Source organism: Nuphar pumila, chromosome 4 (genome assembly GCF_984573655.1).
Source record: "Nuphar pumila chromosome 4, dmNupPumi1.hap1.1, whole genome shotgun sequence".
Taxonomy (NCBI): domain Eukaryota; kingdom Viridiplantae; phylum Streptophyta; class Magnoliopsida; order Nymphaeales; family Nymphaeaceae; genus Nuphar; species Nuphar pumila.
Genome location: NC_143252.1, coordinates 141,224,484 through 141,251,073, shown reverse-complemented (window position 1 = coordinate 141,251,073; position 26,590 = coordinate 141,224,484). Strand labels below are relative to the sequence as shown.

Here is a 26,590-nt window from a genome sequence, read left to right as displayed (position 1 = left end):
AGCAAACCAGAACGTCCTTTTTTCAAGAAGCGGTGAAGGGGCAATTCAGTCATTATCTTCAAAGACGAGGGCATAAAAGTAATATCCCCACCTCGTTCCAAAGCAGAAGGCAAAGGGCTATAAATAGTCCCCCGTCGGCCACGACCCCGCAGAGATGAGCGCGAATTTTCGCTCTTCTCTTCCCTTGCTCCTCTCTTTGCCGACTCTCCTTCTTCTTCTTTTCGGCCGCTACTGAAAATATAGGGTTTCTAACTTCTCTTCTCGCGTGATCTCGTTTTCTTGGTCAGATTCGCTCTCCCGAGGAGGAATCGAGGTCTCCAGTATGTTGTCCGGAGGGAAGAAGCTCATAAACGACCCTAACGGTCTTTTTTTTTTCTTCTCAATTTCGCTCTTTCTATCGCTGCTCGTTTCTCTCTGACTCTTGTTCCTTCTCTTTTGGTTTCTCGATGGTCTTTGAGTTCTTGATCGCGATATTCTTTTTTCGGACGCGCAGAGATTTTTGAGATTTTTTTTTATCTTTCTTGCTTCTCAACTGTTTTTCCTTTTTAATGTGAAACCGCGTGAAGAAGCGTAGTTGCGTAATTCTTTGGAGGTCATTTGTTTCACCTTTTCTCTTCCTTTCTGGAAAGTATGATTCGTGGATTGATACGTCGCGTTCTGTGCGGGTAGAGGATGGTGCGAGATGTTTTTTTTGCATGGGTATAGAGTGCAGGAGTGGTAATTTTAATCGTTGCATTGATTTCTTTGTCTTGTTGGGCGGGGAACGATTTTAGGGTTTATCGAGTTTTATCTCAATCAAGATTTGGTAATTCCGGTTTGTTTTCTTCGTGAATTGGTGTAAGCCCTTAGTTGAAACTCGTTGGTAAGGAGCCCCTTAGTTGAAACTCATAGGGGGAGGTTGTTTTGACCAAAGACCTCAAGGACGTGTTCGGCATGGTCAAAATAGTAGAAGACCCCGTTCCTTAGCCTTTTCTATATCCTGGGACGGTCACTCCTATCCCTTGATAGCTCACCTGGGCGGCTTGTAAGCGTAGTTTGATAACAACTGTGGAACAAGCCTACATAGGTGTGCGGTATCACCTGGGCGGGAGGGCTTGACACAAAAGGCCCGTGTTCATGCGACAAGATTGGGACGTGCGATTACTCTTTCTATCTGAAAAAACATAAAATATGTCTTTTTGAAGTTTGAAAGTTTGGTACATTGTAGGCTCTTGATGTTTTAGTGCTCGTAAAATCTGACACGTACATCAGAAAAACATTATTCAAAGGTCAGTTTCTACTAAACTTGATATATAGATAACGTCTAGAGCGTCAGATGTGCAAAAAAACTGAAAAAAATAAAAGTATTACATTTTTGCACAGTGGGTCCTTACCCACTAGGGCAGCAAACGTTAACACACACACATATATATATATATATATATATATATATATATATATATATATATATACTGGAATATGTTTACCAGCAAAACATGTTTGCTGGTATGAACCGAGATTTTCATAGGTTTTTTATATATTTTTTTCTAAAATTTCACCATATGGATGTGATCTTGATGCTTGATTTTATAAAAACAGACTCTTGGATCATCCATTTAAGATGTATAAGAAGGACCTTTTAATGCTTGAAAATCAACAGCTCAGAATTTTAGTAAATATTCAAGCATAAAAAATCGCATTTCTTGATCAAAAATACATGAACCAACAGTCGATTCCTAGCAAATGGACCATGCCGAATGCCTCTGCAGGGTTAGATTTGCAAAAAAAGTGTCGGAAATGCCTAGTTCAAACCAGCAAACATGTTTTGCTGGTAAATATATTCCAGTTTCCCTATATAATGATAGGGTGCTCCCGGAGTACCTACTCCCACCTAATAGAAGCTTTAGATTTTCAAATTTCTTAAACTTTTTTTGTTGATACGACCCTATAGATATGATCTATAAGAATTATTTAGTAGAAACCAAGTTTTGGATCATGTGATTATAGCATACATGTATGTTTTTTAAGACATTTAAAAATCGACGGCTCACAATGTATCAAAATTTCATGACTGAAAAAATCTTATTTTTAGGTCCAAAAAACATGATCCAAAGCATGATTTCTATCAAATAAACTTTGTTGAGTATATCCATAAGGTTTAATTGAGAAGATACAACCTACAACCATGATTTCTAGTATGTTGGAGTAGGTACTCCTGGATCACTGTAGCATTACTCATATGTATCAGAGAGAGAGAGAGAGAGAGAGAGAGAGATCTATGAACCTCCACAAACCAATGTTTTCGGCACTTTCTCGTCTTTTAAAGAATCTGACCATATAGATGTGACCTAGGTGCTTGATTCTGTAGGAAAGGCCCTTGGAAGCCCAATTATGATGAGAGAGCAGAGGATCAGGTTTTTTAGAGCTTCAAAAATCAATGGCTCACAATTTTCATAAATTCCAAGGCTGAAAAGATTGTATTTGAAAAAACTTGATCTAAGTGTTGATTCCTAGCAAATGGACCATGCCAAACACATTTGAGGGATCGAATTTGCAAAAAAAAAAACTAGAAAACAGCCTCTCTCTCTCTCTCTCTCTCTCTATATATATATATATATATATATATATATATATATATATATATATATATATATACATGCTATATGGGTTTTTTGGCTTTTTCAGTGCTTTTTTTCACGATTCTGACCCCATAGATGTGTTCGGCATGGTTGATTTACTAGGAATCAACACCTGGATCATGTGTTTTCGATGAAAACAATGATATTTGGAGCCTTGACAATTTACAAAGATTTTGAACCGTTGATTTTTCAAACCTTATAAAAACCCACCCATGTGTCAGAATCAAATACTCTAAAAGCTGATCCCTATAAAATCGAGTACGTAGATCACATCTGTATGGTCAGAATTTAAAAATAAAATTAAAAAAGCCCGAAAAACCCATTTAGCATTTTTGTGTCACTATATATATATGGTCATATGTTTAGTACTGTACCATCTAGTGAAATCATAAGTGAGAGCTTTAGCTGCTCAATTTGACCACATGGTTTGTTTAGTAGGAAACACACTTTCGACAAAGTTGTGGAGGCATAAAACCCTTGTTTTTCCATATTATGAATTTTTTGGTGCATTGTGGGCTGTTGATTCTTGAAGTTCTTGAGAAACCTATTTACACATCACAATCACAGCATGTTTCTTACTTAAGCTGTACATATCATGTCTGTGGACCTTGATCTACAAAGCATTAAAAAAAATGCTAAAAAACTCTTGGGTCTACCAGATAAAGTGGTACTGATGGTAGTAGCCAATGTTTACCCATATATGGTTTATCTATTTACTCACAGGTAGATGGTTGCTCTTACAGATGTTGTGACTGAGTTCATTGAGGGTTTGGTTGAAACTTATCCAGGGTTGCAGTACTTAGATGGCTTACCTGAGGTAATGGCTGAATTCTGATGTAGGACTGTGGTACAGGTTGCTTTGCTCTTCTTGAATCCTTCATATGAGTTCTGTGTTGTTGATGTCTCAGCTGTGATATTTCCAGATCAAGGTTGTCTTACGTGCTGACATTTCAGGTCCATCTTATGACAAGGTTGCTGTCATATCAGGTGCTAAATCCTGTCTAGGCACTTATTCTGGGCAAGTTATTTTTTTTTCCCAATTGCAATAGCAACCATAGAATTTGATGAAGAAAATCGTGATACTTTTTGGTTCTTGTACTATGCATATGATAGTGCATAATCACTATACCTTTGCTAATGTTTCTGCCAGTAGTTCCAGTAGAATACCTATGACGGGAACTTTTTGACACCTACTTTGGCAACGACCCTCCTGGAATCTTCTACTTTATTAAAAATAACTAATTTTTTTTCTCTAAGTCTTGCTCATATCTTCTCTTACTACTTTCACTTGAAATTGTTTTGGGCCTACTACTTATTAGCTAAAAGCTTAAATTAACCATGATTGACATCACAATGCTAAATAGTATAAATACAGAAGCATTTTAATCTCTCTCTCTCTCTCTGTGACATGCATCTGCAATTTCTCTTTTTCGACCTTGCTCTCTCTTCCACACCTGCTTTATTTTGTAAACTTTAGATCTCTCAACGATTCCTCTGTTGTTTTACAAATACCAAGCAGTGAGAATGTAAGGCTTGAAAAAAGATATATCCTAGAGAGGGTATGTGTATGTGTCTGTTTGCATGTGCTGGTGTGCAATATATAATGACACTTTTTCCCATAAAAAAAGGAAGATGTCTTTCTGTCTGTGTCTGTTTGAACTTTGAATATGCTGCTGTGCGCATGCACATTTGGCTTCCGCATTGTCGCTACTTGTTCTATTATCCAATCACAGATGTTTCCAGCATTTTTGAAATATTATGATATTTTGCTGAGATTTTTCCACAAAGTATAATATCCTAAGAATGTTCTAAAGTTTTCAAGGTATCACTAGGATTATTAGGGATTCATGATAGTTAAGCTTGATAGAACCAACATTGTTCTAAATGGTTGGAAAGAAAGTTGGTTTTCCCATGTTTTCTATTTTTACATAAACTTTGATTAGTTTCCAGAAATGATTTTCTAGAGAAACAAACCTCCTAGGAGACTCTTGAGGCGCTTTTGAGATAGTTTTTTGAATGTCCCTTTTGAAGATGTCTATTATTCCTCTCTACCTGTCACCTGGGTACAGGTACAGAGGGTACGACACGGCAATTCCAAAAAATGTGGGTACGGAGACACGGCTATATATATATATACATATATATATATATATATTAAATATCCCATAAATACAAAATAAACTGAATATAATCTAAATATATATTCTATATCTAAAATATATATTATATACTAAAAATATAATCATCTAAGTCACACGGACTTGGCTAAAAGGTCGACGCACACTCGTCGACACACCCCGATACGGGTGCGGCTTCGGACACGGGGCGGACACAGTCAACTAAGTGTCGGACTCGGTCAACGCACTGGGGCCGAGTCCATCCACATTTTGGACTCGGTCAACTTTGACCGAGTCTATTTTTGTCTATTTATTAAAATTAATTTGGTAAGTTTGTGTTGTTACTTCAATAAAATTACTTTTTTATTTTTGCTTTAAAAATTACAATCTTATTATTGTTATATATATATATAGCCGTGTCCCCGTGTCCAAATTTTTTTAAATTGCTCTGCACCCGTGTCGCACCCGTACCTGTACCCGCACCCGCACCCATGTGGCATAGATAATCATAAATTATAAATTAAATACAAACTTGTATGTACGAAGGGTAAAATGGCATGTCCGGGTGTCGACGCGTGTCGACACGGGTATGGAGGGCAAAATGGAGTGTCCGGGTACCATAGCTCTCAACAACTCCATTTTCTCTGGTGTGCAGGAACATATTTGATGCTTGAATCAATATGAGTCATGGTATGACCTGAACTCTTATATGTACAATTAATCCAGCACAACCCCATTAGCTGTTCTCAGAAGATATCACGCTTTGTTGGCTCTACAGAATAATTTCAAAAGTGAAGAAGCCCCACTCGGTTTTCATCAAATAAATTGATGTTCTCTTCAACTTGTTGTTAATAAATGTAACAATAATTTGCAGTTACTCTTTCTGCTTATATCCTTGTAGGTGGCCTTCTAAATCTTTTTATTAGTACAATTTGCTGTCTTTGTCAAAATGTCCATACTGGTAGCTTTAAATCTATTAATCCTTCTATACAGGGGGTGGAAGTGGCCATGAGCCTGCTCAATCTGGATTTGTGGGGCCTGGGATGCTAACAGCTGCTATATGTGGAGATATTTTCACTTCTCCTCCTGTTAATTCTATCTTAGCTGTAGTGCTCCTGATGCATAGTTCCACATATAATTTCTTTAATGATCTTTCAGAAGTCACCATCATAATGTTGTTTTGCATCTTCAGGGAATTCGAGCTGTGACTGGGCCCAAGGGATGCCTTCTAATAGTTACGGTAATACAAAATCAAGCTATGCTTTTCTGTGATAGTTGACATTGAAGTTTAATTGCTGCTGAAGAATTTATTGATATTTGCCTAGTATTTGGTGAAGGTGGGCAGGAGACACATGCTGATGTATTGGAATTTTAGCCCCTTCTTTGAGGGGATTTCTACTTAAGGCCATTCTGGTTTTCATATCATTTGTGATATATGCTGTAAACCTTGCATCATATCACCTAACTTCTGAAGCTGTGGACCTTGACACCTGTTGACCTTGTTGATAATTTGAATGGAAAGCAAATATTGTGTTTTTGTTCAACATTTTTAAAGTAATTGTGTTGTTGATAATTATTGGCTTTGACAGAATTATACAGGTGATCGCTTAAATTTTGGTTTGGCAGCAGAGCAGGCAAAGTCTGAAGGATATAAGATTGAAGTATATATGACTTCTACCTATTTCCTTTCATAGAAAATGGCTCTTGGTCACGTTCATAGTTTCTGAACTTAATTTTGGTTCTTCCAGACTGTAATTGTTGGAGATGACTGTGCTCTCCCACCATCACGAGGTATAACTGGACGCAGAGGTTTGGCAGGGACTGTCCTTGTCCATAAGGTGGATTTCATGTATTCTGGTTCGTTTGAAAAGTAATGTTAAAATATGCACTACCCCATTGATGTTGTAATATATGGTGCATAACACTGTTTATTTTATTGTTCAATTCTTTCTACTCCTTATTTTATTATATTTTGTGTGTCTATAAATGTAGGTTTGTAGTTTTCAAGTCACAACAGATCTGACTGTTCAATTTCCCTATGTATGAAATCATATGCTTTTCCTCTCTTTTTTTAGACTTCGTTAACATCAGTGGATGATATTAATTACTTGAATTTCTTAGAAATCATAAAAGTCTTAAAAGCTATGTCACAGGGACTCGGCCAACTAGGTGCCGCACCCGCGTCGACGCGACGCGACACGGGTGCGGCACCCGGTGCAGTCAACCTGACCCTGGGTGCAGTCAACGCACCCAGGGTCATTTATGTCCAACTTTTGGACTTTATATATATATATATATATATATATATATATATATATATATATATATAATTTTTTATATTTTTGCCGCACCCAAGTTTTTTGAAAGTGCCGCACCCCCGCCCCCGCCCCTGCCCCCGCCCCGCACCCGCACCCATGTGACATAGCCTAAAAGCATTCCTAATAGATGTCCTTTAATTTTCTTTCCCTTTTCTGTTCATATTTTCATCTTCGACTTCCACCTTTGAGGCTAGGGGCTTGTCAAATCACAATACTCCTGGCTGGATGTCAGGTTTCCAGATTTTAAAAAGAAATCCACTTTTGCATTTATTTTATTCAATTTTTTTCTTTCACCTGTTTTTTTTAATGTTCTGTTGCTTTCCTACATTGTAGGATGATTTGTGCAAGTGAGACACTGAGACTTGTGGTTGTTTTCCAACTAGGGGCTTCACCTATTTCTGTATAGTTAGTCTTGACTCTTGGGTTGTTTTATTCGTTCTATTACTGATTCTAGATAGGTATCTTCTTAGATGTTGGTGCTGTTTCTTGCCTTCCATTCATTCAAAAACACAGACATGAATCCCTTGTCGGCTGGGATAATGCTATTCTCCTCATAAATCTACTATATCATCTTGGCACTGCTCTGCTTATCTCTTGGTGGTTCTCCTTGTTATTTTTGCCCTCCATTATGTTCCCAATATGCGAAGTCTCATTATGTTAATTCAGCAGATCATGTGCTTTAGTCTTCAGTAATGAGAAAATTTGTTAAAAGTTGAATATATTGTCTTAGACTGATGGTTGCTTAAAAGAAGGTTATGGGACTATAAAAAGAAACTAGAAACTTGGGAAGTGGCTAATTTGTAAGTCATTAATTATGACCTTTACAGAACCATTACTTTTAGCAATTTGGCCAACTTTAAAGTTAAAGGAGCTCAAGGCAGTTGTGTATGTATTTATTCAGTTTGCACTGGAGGAGCGACCTGGTACATGACATGATGATATATTGAATAAATAATAATTACTTATTCCACATCTGCCTTGTGAGCGGCTCAGTGTACTTGGACAAATCAACAGCTGAGACAACAGCTTTTTTTTTCTTATGTCCTGGTGTTACTGACATTAGAGCTTGAGCATAGGTGCCCACACTAAATCTTCATATTATAAATCATTTTGCAGGTCCTGTTGAGATTTCCCTTGAGGAAACCCACTTCATGTGAGAGGGTAGCACATTCTGAACATTTTAATTCTTGTTGCTTATTGCTTCTTTTGGTTTTTGTTAGTTGTTACCATACACCTTCCAGCCTTTGGTTCTGCATGTATCTGGATCTGGCTCAGCCAATGAGAAGTGGGATGATATATTGTTGCTCTAAATTGTCTCGGTGTTCCTTTCATTAGTAGCCAATATTTACCCATATCTATATATATATATATATATATATATATATATATATATATATATTTGGCTACTAATTAAGGTACAGAACTAATGAGTAGCAATCACTTTTTTCTTCAAAAATTTCCAATTTTTTATAGATCAAATGTTACAGATGTGATCTACATGGTTTGTTTAGTAAAAAACTTGTTTTGAATCATGTGATTATGACAAGTAATTAGGTTTTTAAAGGGGTCATATAAAGTACTGTGTTCAATTATGTTCTAAAGGTCCATGTACATTTGTTTCATCTTTTTGCCAATCTTGCTCCTCTGAACAGTGGTTTTTGCTTGTATCTTGTTCTGGCTTTGAAGAGCCAAGCCATATGAATTTCAACTACTCAAAGTGCTTTTTTCAGTTGATACGTCATTTTTTTCGTCTCATCTATAGCCAGTAGTTCTCTGATTGTTGAACATGATCTACATTAGATTGCTGAATTCCTTCAGCGGCTCTTCCTTTGCTATGTATCTTGTTATATACCAGTAGAATTTTCTTGTTGAAGCACTCTATCTTGGCAATGCTCCTCATATTCGATAATATGAACTTGGATACAAATGTTAGTAATGGGAGAGAGAGCTTGTATATGGCAATAGTGCGCAGTATGCTTACCCTTTTTATTCCCTTAGTTTATTTTGGCATCTTGAATGTATGGATGTGTTTTTTCAACAACAGATTGCTGGGGCTGCTGCAGCTGATGGACTTTCTCTTGCTGATGTTGCTGCAGAGGCAAAACGTGCATCCGAAATAGTGGGCACAATGGGAGTGGCTCTATCTGTTTGCACTCTGCCAGGACAGGTCACATCAGATCGTTTGGGTCCTGGAAAGATGGAGCTTGGTCTTGGAATTGTGAGTTCTGTTTTCTCTCATGCTTTATTCCTGTGTGATTCTTCCATTCTTGTAATCTGGTTCGTGTTGATTGCATAGGCTGTCTTGTTGCAAACTTTGGTTATGAGTTGGAAGCCTTTGCCATCTCGGATTGCTATCATCCATGAACTGAGTCATGGTTCCTATATGTTATACACTTGATTGGATCATAGTCACAAATATTGCCAATATATTGAAGCTTTTTTGGAAAAAATATTTAAATGAAAAAATATCGTGATATTTTCAAAAATAATTTTACAGCGATATTGTCTTCAATAATATCATGTTAATATCATGATATTTTCAGTTACTTTCACTTTTATATTTTTTTCTATATCTGAAATATGTTTTTTCTTCTTTCTTTTATAATTGTAACTTATTTCTTTTATTATATGTGTATTTTATTATCTAAACATGCTATTTTCTTACTTATTTCTGTTATTTTTTGTTACAGCTCTCAAGTTAGAGCTACTATGCACGCTCTCTAGCAAGCCAACTGTCAATCAAGAGGGCTTGGCCTCCAGCTCGACTGGCTTGGCACTCAACCCCACAAGGTGATCTTGATGTCCAAGCAGTTGGCTTGGGTGTTAGGACGTTAGGATTTGCAGCAACAAAGAGAGAGAGAGAGAGAGAGAGAGAGAGAGAGAGAGCAGTTGTGGTGGGCTGCTTCAAGGGAGCCTTGCCTCCTATGCTCTGGATTCTTCCAGCCTAAGCCAAATTCTTCATTCCAAGACTGAATGCATCATTATATGGTGATTTATAGACTCCAAAGAAAAACTAATTCTTCTAGGCTTAAACTCATTAGGAACCCCTCTTCCCTATCTAAATTCATTAATAAACCTATTAGATAACTTTATTGGGGCCTTAATAGTCCCTGATTCGATAAGACTATAACTTAACTTCCCTACTCGATCCTTCAATATTGGTTATGGACCCATTACATATTGATTTTATTATGGACCACAAGACTCAACCCACTAGAACCGACTAGTCAACTCTAACTCTGCCTTGGTCGTGTTCTAACATTTTCATATTTTTAAAAAAAAATTAGGCACCAATATTTTCCTGGTATTTTTCCAAGATTTATCAACTAAACCTTTATTATGGTGTGAATTTGCCTTGGCGAGATATAGCCAAGACCGATATTTCTGACTATGGATTGGATATCAAGAAGAATGTGCTTTTCGGCATCCTTTCAAATGATTGCTTTCTTATTTTTATTTCCTGGCATCTTTTCAGCATGGAGAGCCTGGGGCTGCCGTGGCTGACATTCAGCCAGTGGATGTGGTGGTATCTCATGTTCTAAATCAAATTCTGTCAACGGTCGATCACTTGATTTTTTTTTTTGTCTTTTCTGTTCTTCATGATAGAAGTTCATATTTTTTTATATCATATTAATAGGTTGTGGAGCTAGTTTATGTGACAGAAGGATTTCAAACCATTTTCTCCTGAATCTGCAATATTTGCTCTTGATGATATCAACAAATTTCTTGTTATGCATGTACCGTTACAGGAAACATGTTATCTGCCAATCACTCGAGGGAACAGAGTTGTTCTCATGGTTAATGGGTGAGTTGCTATGTTTGGCTGTTATTTTATTTTATTATCTGAGTGTTGGATATAGTTTGGGAGACTTCCATAGAACACATAGTATGGTGCAGACCAATTTTGTATAGCTTCAGTAATAATTTAGTAGATGGTGGATAATCGCCCCAAAGGGGTTTGACGCAGTGGGATGGGGCCTAGTCCGCTAGTCCGGTGGTTTAGGTTCAAATCCCATGGGCATCACCGCTTGCAAAGCCAAAGCGTGGTGACTCCCTGGGGATAAGGGGTAAGCCCACTGAGTTTTACGCTGCCAGGTAGGTGATCATAAGTACAGCAGGCAGAGCCAACGTTGCTAGGTCTCTCATCCTGGGGGCGGTTTCTCTGTGTAAATATAAAAAAAAATGGATAATCAATGTTACACTCATGGAACACTTCGATGGATTTCTTGGTTCGTTTGTACAAGGACTGAGAACTCACCAAAGAAAAACAACTTCTTTTAAAGATTTTGCTCCAAGGACATTGGTATAGGATCCCTTAATTGATCAAAGGATATATACAATAATATGCCAAAACTTGTCAAACAAATTCAAACATACATCTATTTATTAGTGTTGTACTGTTCACCATTAAATGTGAGTATATCGATGAGATCGTCAGGTTACACTGTGTATCACTTTCGATCGTGTCGGATCGAGATCCCTGCTTTACATTACATTTTTTGCACTAATTGCATAAGGCTTTTGGCACCAGATTGAAGTTCAACACAGCTTTCTATCCGCAGACCGATGGACAGTCCAAGCGAATGATTCAAACTTTCGAGGACATGTCGAGATCATGCGTGCTGGATTGGGATAAACATGTGAAACTTGCAGAGTTTACAATAGCTATCACGCTAGTATTGGTATGACCTCGTAGATCCTCGGTGTATTGGGATAAGGTCGGTGTTAGAGCATTTGAATCTGTAATGAAAATAGCGGAAATAGCGGAAGCACCAATGATCCAACAAACTCTTTAAAAGAGTCAAACAAAGAGCCAAGAGCACAAGCACATAAAGTGCACAAATAACCCACTAAGGGGTAAAGTGCCTTAAAGGCAAAAATATATTGAAGAAAGAGGGAAAAGATGGGCTGAAAAACCCTTATAATGCAAGAGGGAGAGCCCTCTTTTTATAGAGGAGGAAAAGGTAGAGAGAGGGACCACTTGGGGCTCCCTTCTAGTCATTGGGAGCCCCAACGACTAGATGATGGGGCCCCTAGTGGTCCTATTACAATGATGTAAGAAATAAAAAGAAATGAAAAGAAAAACCTAAAAGTAAAAAAGTACAGGAAAATTACAATAATACCCCTATCAGGTATTTGACTTGAGAAATGAAGAATATATATATATATATACATATTTTAACACACCTCCTCAAACTTTACGAGGAGAAGACCGAAAGTTTGCTAAGAAGAAACAAAAAACGCAGAGTTGAAAGCACTTTGGTGAAGAAGTTAGTCAACTGATATTCTGAAGTAACATATGGTAGTGTGATGGTCCCTTTGAGAAATTTGTCTCGAATATAGTGACAATCCATTTCAATATGCTTCGTATGTTCGTAGAATGTATGATTGCTTGCGATGTAAATTGCGCTCTTGTTATCACAACACATCTTAGTGGATGTCATCGTCATGGCCCGATATTTAGCTTCAGTGGATGATAGAGAGACTTTTTGCTGCTTTTTACATCTCCACGAAATAAGGGATTCTCCTAAGAAAATGCAAAAACCAGTAGTTGAGACATGATCATTGAGATTTCATCCACAGTCTGCATCAGTAAAAGCAATTAATTCAAGAGATGAAGAAGAGGATAAGAAAAGTCCTTTGGAGATAGTGTTCTTGATGTATCGCACAACTCGCATCACGGCCGCCATGTGAACTGTGGTAGGAGCATGCTGGAATTGACTTGCATCATGAATCACATGAGCAATATCTAGATGAGTGATGGATAAGTAAGTAAGGAATCCAATCAATTGTCGATACAGAGTAGGATCCTCAAGAAGAACGCCATCTCAAGTTTCAACTTTGCATTTATAACTTCAGGAGTTTCAACTTTCTTTTCATCTGAAACTCCTGATTTGGTACAGATGTCTGCTGCTAACTTCATTTGAGATAAAATGTATCATCGAGGAGAATATGTCACTTCAATACCTAAAAAATATCTCAAAAACCCCAAGTCAGACATATCAAAAGTTTTCTTTAACATAGTTTTAACGTCATTTACTCCCTTTTTGTCACTTCTAGTGATGATCATATCATCAACATACAGAAGTAGAATAACAATGGATTCACATGTTTTCTTAACAAAAAGAGCGGTGTCATTATAAGAAAAAATAAAACCCAAATTGATTAATACATTATTAAACTTGTCATTACCAAGCTTTGGGGGCTTGCTTAAGGCCATATAATGCCTTATTCAATTTCAAAATTTTACCATTTAAATTCATGCCAGGAGGTGGTTTCATATAGACTTCTTCACCCAACTCTCCATTTAAAAAGGCATTCTTGACATCAAGTGGAAGAATATGTCATTTTTTAATAGAGGTTATTGCAATAAGGGTTCGAACACTAGTTATTCGAGCAACAGGGGCAAAAGTCTCATCATAATCCACCCCATATTCTTGGGCATATCCTTTGGCTACTAATCGAGCCTTAAATCTTTCTAAAGAACCATCACTTTTAGTTTTTACTTTAAAAACCCATCTACATCCAATGAGTTTCTTGCTATTAGGAGGATCAATGATTTCCCAAGTTTGTGCTTTGTTAAGTGCATTAAATTTAAGTTGCATTGCTTCATTCCAATGGGCATATTGTTTGGCATCATTATAATGGGATGGTTCATGGAAAGAATGAAGATCTAACAAACAAGCTCAGAAATTAGGCGAAAAGGAATCATAAGATACAAATCTATTAGGTATTTTAGAAATACGATTTGATCTTCTTTGAGAGAATTCTTCTAACGATTCGTTTTGAGAGAAATTTTCAAGAGCACAAGGAGGATTATTTTCATTTCTTCTAATATAAACTTGTGTGTGACTTGTTTCATTTAGGTTTTCATGTAGATCATGTTGCTCATCATTTTGAGGTTTAATATGATCTTCAATGACAGCTTCAAGAGGATCAATAGATTCAACATGATTGTCAATGCATTTTTCTTGAGGTAACAAGTCAAATAAGAAGGAATAATCAATATTTTCATTTAGGTTATGCGAAAAATCATTTTCTTCTTCTAGAAAAGTGACGTCTTTTGAGATATAAAGTTTGTTATTAAGTAGGTCAAAACAGCGGTAACCTTTTTGTTTTTCGTCATATCCTAAGAAAATACATTCAATTGCCCTTGAAGAAAGTTTGTCATTTTTGTGAGTCAGAACAAAACACTTACATAAAAAAACTCTTAGTCTTTTATAGTCGGAAAACATATTGTAAAGTTTTTCAAATGGAGAAATATTCTTCAAAGAAGCTGAGGGTGTTCTATTAATTAAATATGTTGAAGTCAGAACAACTTCGGCCCAAAAGGATTTTGGAATATTTTTGGAAACTAATAGAGTTCTTGTTGTCTCTATCATGTGTCTATGCTTTCTTTCCGCAAGACCATTTTGTTGCGGAGTGTTTGGACAAGAACGTTGATGAAAAATTTCATTTTCTTTCGAATATGTTTAAAAATCATTGGACATGTATTCACGAATGGAGCGGTTTCCTAAAAAATGATTTTTAACCATTGCATGAAATTCTTTGAAAAAAGAGAACACCTCAGATTTATGATTTAGGAAGTAAATCAATGTAAATCGAGTAAAATCGTCAACAAAGACAACATAATATGAGAAACCTCATTTGGATATAACAGGAGAGGGACCCCATACATCGGAATGAACAAGTTCGAACGGCTGTGTGGAAACATAATTTTTTTTTAGGAAATGAAATAGCTTTAGATTTCCCAAAAACACAATCTTTATAAGTCATGTGTTTGTCTTTACTAGTATTGTCCAAAAAAGGAAAAAGAGACATCTTTAAAAAATTCGGATGATCAAGTCTCTTATGCCAAACTTCAATACTTTTGACATTTACAAAATTACAAAATGACTTGGATGGAAGAGACAAAAAATCCATGAAATAAAGATCGCCCTTCCTATGGCCTTGCCCAATCGGCTTCCTTGACTGAAGATCCTGTACGGTGCAATTTTTAGGTAAGAAAGAGACTTGGCAACCATGATCGGTAATTTGAGAGACCGAAAAAAGATTTAAGTTGACTTTTGGAACAACTCTTTAGGGACAAAAATTTTTTGAGAGGATTTCAAGTCAAGTGTTTCATTTCTTTCGATTTTTAAAGATATCCCATCGGCCGTTGAAACATACGAAGATATAGGGTCGAAAGAAACATTCGAAAGAGAATTTTTATGAGATGTCATATGAAAGGAAGCATCTGAGTCTAATATCCTCATACCTGGAGGTGATGACGAATAAGCTATGGCGGCTCCAGAAGTAGATGTTGAAGAAGTTTTGAGAAGATATTGGAGGACTTCAAAAATTTGGCAAAGAGTTTCTTTGATATCTCCTCCGTTGATATTTTCTTCTTTCTTTGGAGTGTTTTCTTCAATCACGGCCACATTTCCGTTAAGCTTAGGACAAACCGGCTTAATATGCCCCGATTCATTACAATAGTGACAAATCACCCCCTTTCTATACCCATTATTTTTTGAAAAATGAGGCGGTCTATAAGCTTTTACATTTGTTCCCGGCCTAATAATGACCAAAATTTCATCATTCTTAAGACTTATGCCAAGACGAGTTTTCTCTTGTCATACTTCGGTAAGAGCATCTTCAATAGGTAAGGCTTTACTTTTATGAAGAAGAGATGCCCTAACTTGTTCAAATTTGGGCCTAAGCTCACGAAGAAATTGAAAGAAATGTTCATTTTCAATTTGTTCTCTTCTAAGCTCAATATCTTTCGGAGCCACCCATTTGGGTTTAAGAAGAGCGAGCTCATCCCAAAGAAGGGTTAGAGCACTAAAATAATCACGGACACTCATGTCCGCTTGTTTAGTAGATTTAATTTTTTCTTGACAAAAAAATTATCTAGCTAGATCTTTTTGGGTATACATACTCTTAAGGAAGAACCATGCTTCATTGGCTCTCCTAAATTTAGCAATGTTGGCACAATTTTTAATATCAACATTGTTCATGAACCATGCCAAAATCTTGGCATGGTTACTTTTCCAATCTTCTACCTTGGATTGGTGCTCATCAATGGCTTTGATGCGGTGATCACCATCTAGAGCTCTCTCAATACCTCCTTCAATTTTGGTGAGCTTTAAGGTGGGTTCAAGAGTGGTGCCCATCACAAAGCCCCACAACTTCTTACCTCTTAGATGATTTTCCATAGCCGATGCCCACATAAGATAATTTGCACCATTGAGTTTGAAGGAGAGCTCAACTCTTGATTCATGCTCCATTGATGACGAGAATGATAGAATATGAAGAGCTCCAAAGATCTTTCAAGAATATAGAAAATCCAATGGCTTTGATACCATGTAATGAAAATAGCGGAAGCACCAATGATCCAACGGACTCTTTAAAAGAGTCAAACAAAGAGCTAAGAACACAAGCACGTAAAGTGCACAAATAACCCACTAAGGGGTAAAGTGCCTTAAAGGCAAAAATATATTGAAGAGAGAGGGAAAAGATGGGCTAAAAAACTGTAAACCCCCTCCGACAAAGTCGCCGGAGGGGATAGACATTAAAAATTTAAAAAAAAAAAAAAACATTTGACAGAGATAGAGAGAAAGGGGGGGAGGTCGGCCGGACCCTGTGGCGGCCGACTCCGACGGCCGGCCCCGGCGACCGGCCGACACAGTTGGCCGGCCCCAGAGACCGGCCCAGGCGTTGGGATGCAGAGGGAAGGTCGGCAGGGGCCGACCCCCCTGCACCTGAGATCAGAAGGGGCTCAGCCCCTTCCGCTGTTTTAATAGGGGGGACCGGTTCGGTCCAGGTCAGACCGAACCGGGTCGGTCTGGGTGCGACCCAGACCGAGTGTTTAAAAAAAAAAATTTTATTATAATCTGGTTCGGCCTGGGTGCGACCCGGACCGACCTGGTTCGGTCTGGGTCGCACCCAGACCGAACCGGGTTAAGTGAAATGGGGGTGAACCAGTTCGGGTCGAACCGATTCAAGCCGAACCGGTTCGGGTTGAACCGGTTCAGGCCAAACCGGGTTGGGTTATTTTGGATTCAGATCGTACCGGTTCAGACCGAATCGGGTCTGAACCGACCCGGTTGAACCAAGGTCCAAACCAAACCTTTCGGATCTGGATCTGGGTTTTTCAGTTCGGACCCATTTCAATCTGGACCTGTCTCAGATCCAGATCAACCAGGTCCAGATCTGACTGGATCAGTCTCGGATCTAGACCAGTCAGGCAGGTCTGGACCCAGTCTGATGATCTTGGATCCAATCAGGCAGGTCTGGATCCAATCAGACTGGCCAGGATCCAGTCCAGCAGGCCCAGATCCAACCTAGCTATCCTGGATCCAGTCAAGCTATTCTGGATCCAGTCAGAAAAGAACGGATCCAGTTCAGACCCGGTGAGACTTTCTGGATCCAGTCAAGCAGTTTTGGATCCAGCTATGATATGGATCTGAACCCAAACAAACAGAGTTTGGATCCAGATTAGAATTGGATCAGAAAGTAGTCTCGGATTGGCCCGAAATCCGAGATGTACTAAGAGATCCATTTGGATTCGTGAGGTCCAATTCAGTAAAACAGGCATATCTTCGCACTTCGAACTCGGAATCGAGTGAGATTTGGTGCGTTGGATTCGTATTGAAGAGGGGAGTCCAATAGTTTATGAAATTCAGTCAAACTTGAAATACAGAAATCGTGGTTTCTTTAATAAGATTCGGGAGGGGTATTTTGGTAATTTGGTAAGAGAATTGTGAACTAATTCAGGTATATTGCTTTAATGACCAAATACCATTGTTAGAGCTTCTTGAGGCTCGATTTCGGAGAGAGTACATTGTTTGCACTTGAAGTAAGGGATGTTATAAGTAATCTTAGATGTAAATAAACACTTTTACGTTGTTTGTTATTGAAATGCTGTTTTTTATTATCATGATAGTTTTGAGAGACAATGACATGCATAAATTCCATGCTTGACATTATGAGTTAAAATTATATACATGTTTGCTATGCAAGTTAGTTTTGGTAAGTCATGCATGATGAACAGAAATTTTATTGTGATTGCATGTCTAGATCATTGATTAATATCATGCATTGTGATGAGATTATATTAGAGTCCCATCTAGTTCATTCATATAGTATGAATGAATATTTAGAGTTCAGCATGCAGTACCCCTTAAATCCCGGAAGTGGCGACCTATGGCAAGGGCTACCTGGTTCGCGGCCAAAGTGCAGCCACCATGGAGAGTGGGCCGCCGGTGATTTAATGATGTAGAGACACTACATCATTGCGTGCTAAGTGAGAGCGGTGTGAGTCCTAATGTCATCATGAATGAGATTGTTGTGATTATCCATGACACCACTCGTGAGGGAACGAGTGAACTTTATAATTGAGAGTTTGTTCAATATGTGAACTTAGTTATGACTTAGGATTTCACTCACACTGGTTTGGGACTCTAGAGGATCATGGATGGTTGATAACCATCATGTTTAGGATGTAGCATGAACCATGCCGAGATTGAGAGCTTGACCTCTCGGCTAGCCACCGGTGGGGTCCCCGTGGTGGTTCACTGCAGTGCCTGGTGGTCTAGGGACCACTGGGAGTGTATGGTTCATTGTTTGGCCAACATGTAGAATTGGAGTGTTCTACAGGGTTGCTACGCCCATAGATGGCTATTACCGGTATAGCCAGCCTAGTGATAGTTGTGTGAAAGAGAGTATTTGAGAATGATAATGGGGGAAATTAAAATATACAAACTTGTGTGGTGTATCGAGAATTAAAATAAGACTAGGGGCTTAGAGCCCACTACAGTTGTAAATTGTTGCTTATTTACTTATAATTATTCTTTACTGGGTTGTAGACTCACCCCATTCTTGTTTTAATTATAACTGTAGGTTTCAGGCATTAGATCAGCCGCTTGTGAGCAGTTCTTTTTTTAGTCTTCAGCAGAGCAGTGGTATATTTTACTTTCCTTGTCATTGAAAATGATGTAATTGCTTTTCTTATGTTATGAATGATGAACAATGTAAGAAAAAGTTTTATTATGCAATAAAATGAAAAGTTTTTTTTTAGCCACGTTTTCACTGTGTAAGCTTTGCACTCTTCCCTCTGGGAAGTAATACCAACAGAAATCGAACTCTTGAGGTTCCAGATCCGGGTGTTACAAAAACCCTTAAAATGCAAGAGGGAGAGCCCTCTTTTTATAGAGGAGGAAAAGGTAGAGAGAGAGACCACTTGGGGCTCCCTTCTAGTCATTGGGGCCCCAATGACTAGATGGTAGGGCCCCTAGTGGTCCTATTACAATGATGTAAGAAATAAAAAGAAAAAGGAAAAAAGAAAAACCTAAAAGTAAAAGTACAGGAAAATTACAATAATACCCCTATCAGGTATTTGACTTGAGAAATGAAGAATATATATATATATATATATACACATATACATATATATATATACATATACATATATATATATACATATTTTAACAGAATCTTAATAGGTAATCCAACATTATTCAGATCATGTGTAAATTCGCCAACGATTGATCGCTGCACAGAGCCGATAGAAGAGCTCGTTGATCAATGGCGTAGGGAGCTCAGTTTCATAGTGGGAGAGCATGTTTTTGTTCGGATATCACCGACGAAGAGTGTTTTCAGGTTCGGGCAGAAGTTTAGTCCTCGGTACGTGGGACCTTTTGAGATCCTTGAGCGGATTAGTGATTCAGCGTATCGAGTGTCACTTTCGCCTCAGTTTTTTCAAATTCACATATTTCATGTCTCAATATTGAGAAAGTATGTACCAAACCCCTCGCATGTTATTCAATATGAGGCAGTCGAAGTACAACGGATTTGACGACAGAAGAGAGACCAGTGGAGATTGTAAATCGTCGGGAGAAGGTGCTTCGAAGCAAGACGATTCCGTTGGTTAAAGTGCGGTGACAACATCACGGATTAGATGAATGCACCTTGGAGCCTGAGAACGATATGCGCGAGCATTACCCATACTTATTCGGTACAATATAATTTCGTGGATGAAATTCTTTTAAGGAGGTAGGGATGTAATATCTCATAAAAATCATGGGTTTTTAAAATTTTATAATTTTTTTTTACCTAAATAATTATGTTTTTTGTTGTTTGGGTTAAATTAATAATATATATATATATATATATATATATATATATATATATATATATATATATATATATATATATATATATATACGGGCTGATGCAACTTTGGATCCCGATATGGATCGTGGACTCATTGGTTGAGATCCATGGTCCATCTATTTTAAGATAAATAAGGTGTAATAATATTAATAATAACTATAAAAATAATATAAAATATATATAATAAATATATATCAGAAAGGAGATTTGATAGGAAGGGACGTTCCTTCCTTAATGAAATAGAAGACTTTCTATTTCATAAAAAAAGGGATGTCTCCTCCTTAGTGGAGGAGTCTTATTTTTATAAAAGAATGTGAAGCCCTCTCTCTCTCAAGTCACGACCTTGAGAGAGAGAGAGAGAGAGAGAGAGAGAGAGAGAGAGAACAACAAGTGAGGGGAAGAAGGCTGCAGCGTGCTCGCCTCTTCACCATCATCGTCTTCTTCTTCTTCTTCTTCTTCGCAGTTTGAATCACATCATACAAGGTACAGGTCTTTCTCTCCCTTAACTCGGTAGGAAAGGAGGTTAGCATGGATCAAACCACACATGGGGTTAAGGAAGTGAAAACAAAAGTCAAAACCGATCTTGATAGGGATTTGTTTTAGTAGATTAGGAAAAGCATAGTCTCTACTCTCTATGTGTTTGGGTTTCACGCTAGGCTTTTGAACCTATTAAAATCTGGTTTTTGAAATAAAACTGTTTTGGAATTTGATCGGTGATCGAAATGGGTTTTTGGGCTCATGCAACAATCTAAATTTTTTTTGGCTCTTATGCATGTGTTAGTGTCTTTTTGTAGACTGTTGTTGTTTAAAGTCTTCTACAGGCTGCTGTTAGTCTTGCTTTCGTTGCTTGTGTTAGTACTAAGCCTAAAAAAAATCTAATTTCCTGTAAGGAAATTTGCTGTGATTAATTCTGTTTGGATTAGATTTATTGGCTTATATTTTGATCTGCATGTTTCTTGAATTGGGTTCACGTTGGATGTAGGTCAACCTGTCTGACCGATGCTTAGGTTGAGTTTTGAGTTAAAAAAAAAAACTGATTCACATTCATGATTGATGCTTATGTTATGGTTGAATCTGCGAAATTATTTTCACAGTCGATTGTTCAGCTAGGAAAAGGGAAATCTGAATGGCTTCTTAGCTCTGAAAATACATTCTATGACTGGAAATTTTCGGTATATATATATATATATATATATTCTTTTGGGTTATTTTCAGAACTGAGCATGATTGGTTTTCTTTTATAAAAATCATGTGTTATACATGTCAGCAGATCGATGTGTGCTTGTTAGTATAGGCATGTTAGTTAAATTGGTTCTGCATGGGTGTGATTCGGGTTTTCAGAAATCGTGAACCGTGGGCATAAACCTGATCATGTCAGTCTGCCTGCATATGCTTTCAAATATAATTTTCTGTACAGCCTCGGGTTATCATAAAATCCATGTTTTCTCTTATGCACGCCAGACGGTTTTCAGCATAATTTGTCAAGCTTTAGATACTTGTTCATATCTTGTTCTAAAAATCATGTCCATATTGTATTTAACTGGGCTTTGGATTTATGAACATAAGAAGATTTTTATACTCATTAAATTTGGAATTTTTGTTAGAATTGAACAAACCTGAATTTTTATTAAATCTGAGTTGAAACTTAAGCTAAAAAAAATCACATTTTTCTGAGGGTCAGTTTGAGGTCGTTACATTTGTTGTCAATGCCATGTCCTTTATTCTACTTATCTTAAGTTTATGGTTTTGAGTCGTGATTTATAAAAAATAAAAAATAACATGACATTCACAATGTTTATGAATGTTGACTTTATTTGCTAAGTAGCCTTAGTGTATGCCAACCCACTTAAGTGTTGGGCAAAACTTGATATTTTAAGGATTCTGTATTTTTTTAGTGCACTCTTTCAATTCCTAGATTTTACTTTGTTTGCCAAGTGCCATATTACAATATCCATGTTGCTATTCTTTTTTCTCTACATAATGTTATAATCATGTGACATTATTTTCGTTTTTAAAAGGTCCTTCAATATTGATAGTTTGTTGCCTGTTCTGTTTGGCTTATTATGAACCCATATAATTTTCTTAAGTATAAATGTCAACCTTTGATAATTTAAATTAGATCTGATGCATCATTTCATGGGCTTATTCATTTTTATTTTGTGGTTTTTGGTTTTGATTGTTAAGTGTTTTTTTAATGCCATTAGCATGAATTGTTTGCTATTTCCTAATGATCTTGGGGCTTGACGTGATATACATTGTAGTGATTTTTTCCCTCTTAATGATATTGGATCTTCACTTGATTGTAAGTTTATATCTGATAGCTGTGTCCCTATGTCACAGGGATTCATTTGGCTAGCAGGGTGCCGCACCCGCGTCGACGTGACGCGGGTGCGGCACCGGGTGCGGTCAACCCGACCCTGGGTGCGGTCAATGCACCCAGGGTCATTTTGGTCCAATTTTTTGGACTTAAAAAAAATTTTGCCAAGATTTTTTTTTTTAATATATGTCACAGGGATTCTCCAACTAGGTGCCGCATCTGCACCCGATGTGGTCAACCTGACCCTGGGTGCAGTCAACGCACCCAGGGTCATTTATGTCCAACTTTTGGACTTTATATATATATTTTTTTTTGCCGCACCCCCGCACCCGGGTTTTTTGGAATTGCCGCATCCCCGCACCCGCACCCGCACCCATGTGACATAGCTGTGTCCTATGTCCATTTCCACACAGCACGATGCATGATCTGTATCATCTTTGTATGAAAATCTACTATGCCTTTGTGTATTTGTGAATTTTATTATTTATGTAACTTTTTTTGACAATTTTCTTTTTCTCTGTTTTCCCCCTTATGAAGATTAGGTGCCACACCAGTGGCGGAGCTCATGCTTGTAGCAAGAAAGGCTGTTCCTCAATTGCAGTTAGAACATGGATTGGCTGTTGACAGAGTCTATACAGGATCTTTTATGACCTCTCTTGATATGACAGGTTAAACTTGGAACGAAATGCTTTCTTTAGTAGAAATGGGCTAGAAGCGCCATCTTAAGTGCATACTCTTGCAGGGTTCTCCATTTCAGTTATGATGGCAGACCAAGCCATTCTGGAATTTCTTGATGCACCAACTAAAGCTCCATATTGGCCCGTTGGTGTTGATGGTAAATCTTCTAAACTCATTTGCAAAATGGTTTTTAATGAAAGGAATACTTCTTTCTTATTTGCTTCACTTTAACTGCTCTTTTTGAATAGTATTATTTTCTTAGATTGCTAAAGGTTCAATTTTGTTGTGATAGTTATAAAGGTTTCCTTTGAGCTGATCATGGAGTACTCAAACTTGCAGGGAATCACCCACCTGCTAAGATTCATGTCCCTGTTCCCCAATCTCGTGCAAGAAGTGATGTGGTGATTGTTCATTTTTGTTACAAGCAGACTGTCTCTTGCCTATCTCGTTAAGCATCATTTAAAAAGCTTATCCTTTTGTTTCTGGAAACTTTATGCTGCTTCCTGAATATAGGTCCTTGTTTTTTTCATTGTGGGAAGAGATTCTTATAGGCAAATTGTATCAATTTGGCATATTGATATTCGTAGCCATGATTGTCCCTTATTCTACTCCTTTGCATTGTAATAATCTATATTACTGCTTGGCGAAGATCCTTTTTGTTGTTTTCTCCTTTTACCTGCTTTTTCTTTTCATTCAGAAATATAAGAAATGCACTTTTTTCTCCTCTTAGAAGGAAATAAAATGCTTCTTTTTTGCTTCAAGGCCAAATTTTGTGTATGACACTTTTTTCTCCTCTTAGATGGAAATAAAATGTTAGTAATTTCTTCTTTGATCGAAGGCCAAATTTTGTGCTGGATTTGCTAAGTTATATTGACGAATTGGAAGTTCAAGCCAAATTTAGTATGGAGTTTGCTAAGTTATTGATGGTTTGAAAGTTGTATGGCTTCAGGCCTCAGTTAAAGAATGCTTAACAACTCAGAAAAGCAGACAATTTCAAGTTATATATTATCGTACTCTTTTATTAATATATGGCTATGGAAGATCTCTTCTGCACTCTTTTGACTATTGGTAGAAAAATCTGCTTTAAAGAAACAAACCTTATCATGAGGTCAAGATAATTCGCTAAAATAAGTTTCTTCTGCAGTATTCCGGCTTTAAAATAATGTGTAGCAGATAAATAGATTAATGGTGTTGATGTGTTAGTATTCACATCCATGCCCTTTTTCCTTTTGTAAATTTTAATTTCATGCAAATCTGTTCTGAATGCAATAAATGATGAACTAATATATTTTCTGTCATGAAACAGGCACTAAGTCGGCCTCAAGAACTAAGCAAGCAAGGATATCTTCTTGAAGCTGCTATTGGAGGCGCTGCAAATGAAATCATTAATCTCAGAGACACTCTAATGAGTGGGATAGCAAAGTTGGAGGTGCAGACTGTGGAACAACAGTGAGTTCTGTAAGCATGGCTTTCCTTTTGTATGACTGTTTGGGTAACACATTACTTGGTATATTTCCATTTTGTAGATGTACAGAGGTGCAACAGTCATTCTTGAGGACATGAGAAGGCAGTAAGTTGTTCTTTTTCTTTTCCCCAGTACTTTCATCTCTTTATGTTGGATGTCCATGTCCAAACTGGGTTTCTTGATGGACAAAACAATGCTGTGAAGGGTGTTCTTGAATATGTAATATAATTGCTTTAGATTCATTTAGCAGTTTTCCTATACTTTGTTTCTTGACAATTTCTCGTTCTTATGTACTTCTATCTTCCAAGTTTTCTGTTTGTGGTTGCTTCCATTATTTTTTGACACTGATTTTTATGCATTGCCACAGTCATTTGGCAGAGCCTTGAGATATACTTGCTATATATTATAAAATGAAAAATATTGTCCATTCAAAAAATGAAATGGCAAAGATTGAAATAAACGTTATCAAGTGCTATATTTGTATGCATCACCAGACTATACCTTAGTTTTAGCTTTAAAACTTTTATTTTTCTAAATGTCAGGACAAAATACAAATCCATGTATAAATCTGTATTTTTTCTTTTAAATCCAATTTATATGTTCTGTTCTGCACTAACAAAGACTTCAGCATGATACCCAACTGTTTGTCATGAAGCTTGATGCACAATTGAACCTCTTGTCCAGTTTCCACTTTCCAGCATACATAAAATCAAGATCTAGCTGCATTCAGATCAATTTTTGATGTGATACCCAATCATTGCTGCATCAAGCGGATACAAAATATTAGTTAACACCTAATACCAAACTTCAAGCTGGATCGTTGTGAGCGTTTTGAGCCATTTTAAATAATATAAACCAATAAAATAACTTAGATAAGTGAATACTGCCGAGTTAGCCAAATAATGATGTTATGATAGGTCATTTAACAAATTACAGACCAAAAGCAACGATGTTGAACGTGATATTTGCTTGAAACATACTGGATACCAAAGTGCATGAAAGCCAATAGTTCTAGGAACATGCTGTATTATTTCTTTCTTTGGAGCTTGTGTTGAAAGAATATAATACCGCTTGGGAAGGGTGCTTACCTTTTGAACATGATGTTCAATAACATGATTCTTGTGAGAACCACTATTTTGATTTTTCAGTTTCATGTCGCCTTCGTTCAGAATTTTAGCATGTTTGGCTTACTATCCTCTACCTTGTTTCTTGCTGCTCCTGATATCTTCCCGTAGATGATGTGTGGTGATAACACACCTTCAGTAGCCTCTCATGTTCACTCCAGTTGAGTCTGTACTGTCTGCAACTGGGCCAGCTTCCAGTGTGTTCATCAGCATGCATTCCTCCTACTTATTACTAATGTTTAATTTATAAAACTATTTAAAGGAACTTGGTGGGTAAAGTTTACTTTCCATAACAGTGTATTTTCTGCTGTAATGTTTACTTTACCACTTGAATAGCTTGTACAAATTCAGTCTATCAATTTATCTTATGATCCTTCATTTTGATATATGTGCGGAAATACAAAAAGAGGGCCTCTAAGGGCTTATAAGATCATAAACACAAAGTTCCCATGCACAAGTCCTAACTAAAGGATAATACAAGAACGCAAAAGCACTCCACAAGCACTAAGTGCATTCAAGACATCAAAGAACTAAAGAGATAAACACAAAAATATAAAAAATATTTATCTTATTGAGCATGAATGGTTAAGAGAAACATTTGTTAAAATATGTAACATAATATATAATATAATAATAATATGATATATGATATATTATTATTATTATATTATTATTATTTTTTTATGTAATAAACATTATCTAGTTCACATAGAACTAGATAATGTAATTTGGTCAAGTTCCGGTTGGAACTTGACCAAATAATCTAGTCGTTGGAACTAGTCCAACGGCTAGAAAGGGAGA

At 37.1% G+C, this 26,590-nt stretch overlaps 1 pseudogene across 1 annotated transcript; it reads left to right on the top strand.

Annotated features, from left to right (window-relative positions):
- Positions 1-6: 6 nt before the first annotated feature.
- Positions 7-26,173, top strand: LOC149841362 (putative 3,4-dihydroxy-2-butanone kinase; annotated as a pseudogene). Its single transcript, XR_016431437.1, has 16 exons — positions 7-362; positions 3,362-3,435; positions 3,542-3,605; positions 5,729-5,841; positions 5,928-5,975; positions 6,325-6,396; positions 6,484-6,573; positions 9,098-9,271; positions 10,529-10,612; positions 10,803-10,858; positions 23,060-23,190; positions 23,265-23,357; positions 23,540-23,601; positions 24,507-24,649; positions 24,727-24,770; positions 25,901-26,173. The product of XR_016431437.1 is annotated as a putative 3,4-dihydroxy-2-butanone kinase (transcript).
- Positions 26,174-26,590: the final 417 nt, after the last annotated feature.